General features: G+C 38.8%; 1 long non-coding RNA gene across 1 annotated transcript; it reads left to right on the forward strand.

Annotated features, from left to right (window-relative positions):
- The first annotated feature begins 2,159 nt into the window (after positions 1 to 2,159).
- LOC125694088 (uncharacterized) lies at positions 2,160 to 5,541 on the forward strand. Its single transcript, XR_007377379.1, has 3 exons — positions 2,160 to 2,198; positions 2,497 to 2,586; positions 4,779 to 5,541. It is a non-coding gene; the product is annotated as an uncharacterized LOC125694088 (long non-coding RNA).
- Positions 5,542 to 6,445: the final 904 nt, after the last annotated feature.

Consider the following 6,445-nt stretch of genomic DNA (forward strand, 5'->3'; position numbering starts at 1 on the left):
ACTGGCAATACTGTTGACTGGTCTAGAGGGTACAAATATGGCTGGGAAAAAAGACAGAAGGGATGAGCAGGTTAAGGAATATTGGCTGATCTGTACTCGAAACGAGCTGACAGCTTACTAATTAGTATTGCTTTTAAAAAACTCAATAGGTGACCTGTACCTATTAAACATTTCTCTGTTGATTTGACAGTCAGCCATAATCATTAAGCCATGATTATAAAGAGCTATTTTCAACACTTTATTTTCCACAATTGTATACGTCTTTATAAGGGCTGAGAAAAATAACGACCATCACTGAATCAACCTGAACACCTAAGCAAGCTGAATAAATATCTCTGTATATGAACAAGCTCAAATACTTCTGACTGAGTAATCCCTGTCATGTTTGCAATCTAAAACTCAAGTAGGAAGAAGAAGGATTGATTTTTGATAAAGGATTTGGAACAAATCGTATGCATGTGTATGTTCACTGTGAATACTGCTTCAGGATTAGCAAGTACTTTTCATTGAACAAATACCAATACCGGAGGAGAAACCCAAAAATATCACAGAAAGAGTGCGCTTTTATTATTACAAGCAACACGAATACCCACCTGTAATGAGGCATGTATGCAAAAAATGACCTTTAAGCAAATAAGATATGAGTAGCCTGACAGTCTACTTGTAAATTATGTTAACAATATATTGTTCAGTGCTAGAGAGTTTCACACAAATCATGCCACTGATGCTGTTTCTGTTTGCAGTGCTATATATATCAGCTTTACGCCCTAGCATTATTTAGGTTTATTTTGTTTTGTCTGACTTTCCTCAGATGCTGTATATTATGGTATGGAGACATTTGCACTACCATTGCTAAGAAGCTCCTCAGCGGGCCCCTGTCAAGGTACTGCAGTTGTGCTGTGTTGTCATTGCCTTTTATGGGTTATTTTACCCATGCCAGTCTCAATTTCATCACCCCTGGGACCCAGATGAGAGACTTTATTCCTCCCAAGCGTTCATTTTCTGAAATAACAGTCTTAATAATACCATTAAACCATGCGGTGCATCACCACTGCTGTTTGCAAACCATTTCACATTTGAAGTAGTCGCAATGAAAGATTTCAGAGGATGGGGTCAACTCTTGGAAAATCAAACAATAATGCCACATGCACTCTTCCCCAGAAACTACCGCACATTTCTAATTCAGAGTGCTTTCTTTTGACTTTCCTTACAGTAAAAGTCTGCGATTAAAATACTTGCCTCATTTCAGTATGCTTGTTTAGTTTCACAGGCTAAAAACAAATACGATTCCTGCCTCTTTCAAGGGCACTTTATTATTTTGACAGTTCTCAATCAACATCTCACATCAACAAGAGCAAAGCCCTAAGACAGGCATGTCCATCCCCCACTTCACAGTCACGCTTTAGTCATGCCATTGCTTTTGGCAATATGCACATTTGTGAACAATTATCGTCAAGGATGAAGTACAGGAAGGGTAAAATTTCATCAAAAATCTCTGATGAGATCCCTTGAGAACTCACTATGAATTGCATCCACTGCCACCAAACCAGCCTGATGTGTTAGTGTCACAGAAATCGGGCCACATAATCCACCAGTTTGATGGTTTTGCTGTTCTCATTTTTATGTTTTGATAATAAACATTAAAAATTAAAATAAGTATTATTACTTATATAGATTAAGTATATATTAGATGGTGGCTGATCCAAAAGTAATGTCTCCAATTTTATGATGTTGGCCCACAATATCAGAGGTGGATACAGGTGGGATGGCACTTTCTCACCAATATCCTGTTCCATGTTGTTGCTGCGTGACAAATGGCAGCAGAGGGGCAGTTCTGACAGAAAAGCATCTGACATGGAATTGCATATGAAGCAAATTCACGACACTGAATTCCCCCATGCAGAAAAAGTGGCCCCATCTGACAAGCATCAATAGTTGCTGAACGTTGATGGGAATCAAACAGCAGTTGAGAACACAGTAAAGGCACGTGTATGGGAACTGCTGAGTCATGGACTGAACCTCTGATTGATCACCTGAGGTGAGCAATGAGTCAGCCACAGGAGCACAGGTGAAGGTAATTCACCTGTGCTGCCTGGCTCAACCCCTCCTAGACCTATTTAAGAGCTGGCTACCAGAGGGGAAGCATCTTTTCAGGAGATCTGCTCTGCTGCAGTTTTGTAAGTGAGCCCAGGATAGGGGTAAGCTTTCTGTCTATTCTCTTTCTGTTATCATTATCTGCTTTGCCAAACTCTCTTGTTTATTTTGTAATTATAACATCTTAATATTCATTGATTATACAACATGTGTGGTGCATTTCAGCAGTGGCAACAGCTGGACACATCTGCTGGTGCAGATTTTTCTGAGTGCAGCACACAGGCTCTTGTTCGTTGTTGGTGAAAATGCACAGCAAATGAGGGTGACTATGCTGAGAAGTGCTTTGTGGCTGAGAGTCTGCTCTATTAAGTTGCAATATTGTGCTTTTCATATTTATTATAGTTTCCATGGAGATAATTAGGCAGCATTACTTTTGGAGCAGCCTTCATGTATGCAGCCCTAGACAATTCCTTTTCACACAGTGTGGCCCAGGTAAGACAAAAGGTTGGACACCCATGCCCTAATAGTTACATGTGTGATACAGCACAGAAGGACACTCATCTAAATCCAGTATTAGGGCAGAATAAACAGCAAAGGAGTTGGAGGAAGAAATGTTGTCACTGAAACAACCAAGAAGCCAGAAAAATCCTGCTGAAAAATGAGGAGTGTGCAAGGCAGCCCGCACTCAGTAGACCTAAAATCACTAGATCAAGCTTGCTGTGCATCCTCACTTGTTGCTTTAGGAAAAACAACAGTGCAATAGCCAGACATCATCACACTGTCTTAAGAAATCAGGTGAGGTTTGGTTTAAAGTAGATGCTGTTTCTCTGTGCATTCCTATTGTCTACAGCTGTTCATCTGTCATAAAACAGACATAACACTGATTGCAGTGAGACATCATTTCCAAGAGTCCATTTTAGCACTTAAAAAATCAAGACGGAGTTGTCAAGACTTCTTTAAAGTAATTTTTATAATAATAACAATTGTAAATACAGCTGTCAAATAAAAAAGGAGTACTTTTTCTGATCTGTTTTAATCTACAAATTACAAAAGGTGGATCCAGTCTGTTAGGCGTTTTCATTTAGCAGAAAATATGGATCAAAGTCATTTTTTTCTTAGGGGCCACAACAGCAAAGCAAGAAATATCTGGAAGAAGAGAATTGCTTTATCTCCCAATCTGTCATCAAAAGACACAAATCTGGTGCTGATGTTATTAATTTTTGAGCCTAAAACATTAAAAAAAAAAAAATCAGAGGTGAAAATTATTTTTTAGAAATGTTTGAAAGTTGGACAATAGAACTTGTTATGTAATATGCTGTAAATGGGGGAAAAAATGCTGTAAATGGAGAGTGGATGGTCATCGAAAAGTGTATGTTATGCACTTTCTTACTTGAACACATAATAGGGGAAAGAATAACACACTACAGTTACATTAGTAGTCTAATATTGCTACCTGTTTGTCAAGAGCTATCCTTGTAAAGCAGCATTTTAAATCATAATAAGAGCAAGACAGGTTAAAGGTGCAGCAGAGAGCCACTGCTTACATTCCCAGAGATTATTACTCAGGAAATAAATAAGCATACAAAATATTCTGAATTTGACTTTCTATCAATAATCATAGCAGATAAATGCTGGATAGACGTTAAATGATTTCCAGCTAGGAAAAACAATTATGTTTATGAAGTTAACATCAGACTGAGCTGCTCACAGGTGTAGAGGATGTCTTAGGATCATAGAATAACGGATTAATTAAGGTTAGAAAAGAACACTAAGATCATCATCATAAGTCCAACCATCAATGTCAGCTGAAGGGACACACAGAATGTTCAAACAGCAAGTCCAATCACTAGATGGCAGAATCTTCTAAATAGTTAAGTGCGATTTGTTACTTAACCACCTTTAGGAGAAAACCTGGGCGTTCTTCAGCAAGAGCAGAGCAGTTAGTTGTTCTGATCTTCATCTGTTCAGTAGACCATTAAAACTTTGTTGCTCAATCCAGTCACAACTTTTTTTATTTATTAGTTTTTCCCAGATATCCCTTCCATAGGAAAAACAAACAAATAATTTTATGTTATATAAATTATTTTAAGTGTGAAGTTACAGTAGTAATTCCAGCTTGTATTTTCAAATGTGTCACTAGAGATTTACTTCACAAATATTACATCCTTATAAAATAGTTCCACAATGCATGGAGTTTGTTGGTAACGCTTGACTTAACAGCTCACAGTACTCATAAAACTCTGAAACGAGGAACAAGGGAATCTAACCAAATTTTGGAACCCATAAGAAAAATACAAGTTTTATTATGGTATCACATTTTTGTAGTGATGTGAAAGTGAAAGCAGATCAATTTGCACAGATGTGTAGAAACTGGGCAGAGCTTTATTCAGTTCTGCATTCCCATGTACCAGCTGCAAATGATAGAAGGTGGGGTTATATGCATTTCTGAGGGTTTCACTATCTGTCTTAATGCCTAAAACATGTCTACCTGCATGTATATACAGCTAGTCCAGATTTCACAGATGGGGGGGGGGGAGGGGGGAACAACAACAACAACCACCCTTTGTGCCTTAAGCAGTGTGTCAGAGACACAAGTAAGAGAAACCTCCAGGGCCCTGAAAGAACTGGCTGATGTTGCTAAGCCTGGAACTCTGGAAAAAGGGAAACACTGTTTTCATTTTTAGGAAAGGGTGACATGAAGATTGAGGAACTACAGGCCAATGAGCCTCACACCTGTGCCTGGGAAGATGATGGAGCAGATCCTCCTAGAAGCTATGTTATGGCACATGAAGAATGAGGAGATCATCTGAGACCCAGCATGGCTGCAGCCAGGGCAGATTGTGCCTGACAAAACTGGCAGTCTACTGTGATGGAGTGGAAAAAGAAAGGTGACATCATCTACCTGGGATTCGACTGGGCCTTTGACAGGATCCTGCACCACATCCTTATCTCTAAATTAGGCAGATAAGAGTTTGAATGACAAAGAGTTAGTAGGATGGTCACAATCAGAGTGTTGTAGTCAGTGACTCTAGGTCTGGGTGGCTGGCCACAAGTGGTGTCCCCAAGAGTCTATCTTAGGACCAGTGCTCTTCAGCACCTTTATCAGTGACACAGACAGTGGAATTGAGTGAAATTGAGTGACCCTCAGCAAGTTTGTACATAACATCAAGCTGAGTGAGGGGGCTTGTTCAGCCAGCAGGAGAAAAAACTCCAGGGAAACACTGCAGCTTTCCAGTACTTAAAGGGAGCTTATGAACAGGAGAGGGACTGAGGTTTTTGCATGGATAAGTAGTGACAGAACAACGGGGAATGGTTTTTAAAGTGAAAGAGGAGAGATTTAGATCAGATTTTAGGGGAAAATTTTTCACTGAGAGGGTGGTAAGGCGCTGGACCAGGTTGCCCAGAGAAGCTGAATGCCAGCTGAAGACACTCAGCTGAGTGGGTGCTTAGTCTTCTACTAGAATGAAAAGATAATGCTTTGGCTATTTTGCTCATGAATTCTAAATGAATTTATCAATTGTGTAGAGAACTGTATCACTATCATTTTATGTAGATGACAAAGTACAAAGCAGAATTAATGCAATTAATATATACACTCAAAAGACCATTCCACAAAGTTCAAACAGAAGCAAAACCAGAGGGCATGGATTTGACTTTGGGGGAGGGTGCTGACACTGAAAAATACCAACTTCCACAACAAAGAAGAGAAGAGGGAGGTAAAGCTGCTATTGAAAAAACATAAATGATTGCTGCAGAATTCTCAGTAGAGTACTCTCTGGTATAGTCAAGTATTGCCTAATGCAGTGGAAAAATCTAAGGACTTCATTAATTCATGTTTTAACAAATGATGCAGTGGTGTTTACAATACAAGGAGTATTTTTAGATTGTAGCTGCAGTACTTACAGACATGCTGCAAAATGTGGCACTTAGAAGCCTTCTACATCTCATTTAAGTTACAACCTTTCTAAACAGTTGACTAACCATTCAAGAAGAGCTAACATGGCTGAAATAATGACACTTACAAACATTTGTGTATAAAACTAATTACTTAAAACCGTTTTGTTACATGCTGGAATTTTCCTGTTTGGCTGCACACAGCCTATAGATGCAACTTGGGGTACTAAAGACCCTAAAAGGGTCTAAATAAATTTAATAATAAAGTTGCTTATTACATTTCTGTTGATCTAATAGCTCAGTACAACTAAAAGAGGTCAGTTTCTTCCCTTATTATAAGTATCAGCTATATAACTATTTGCTTCTTCTTATCTGGCAAAATTAAATTATTTTAGCAAACTGAGTCAGACTGAAGCAAAAGTCAAAAAGAGAAGTTGCAGCCACAAGACTAAAGGAA

The sequence above is a fragment of the Lagopus muta genome, chromosome 5, assembly GCF_023343835.1.
Source record: "Lagopus muta isolate bLagMut1 chromosome 5, bLagMut1 primary, whole genome shotgun sequence".
NCBI classification, from domain to species: Eukaryota; Metazoa; Chordata; class Aves; order Galliformes; family Phasianidae; genus Lagopus; species Lagopus muta.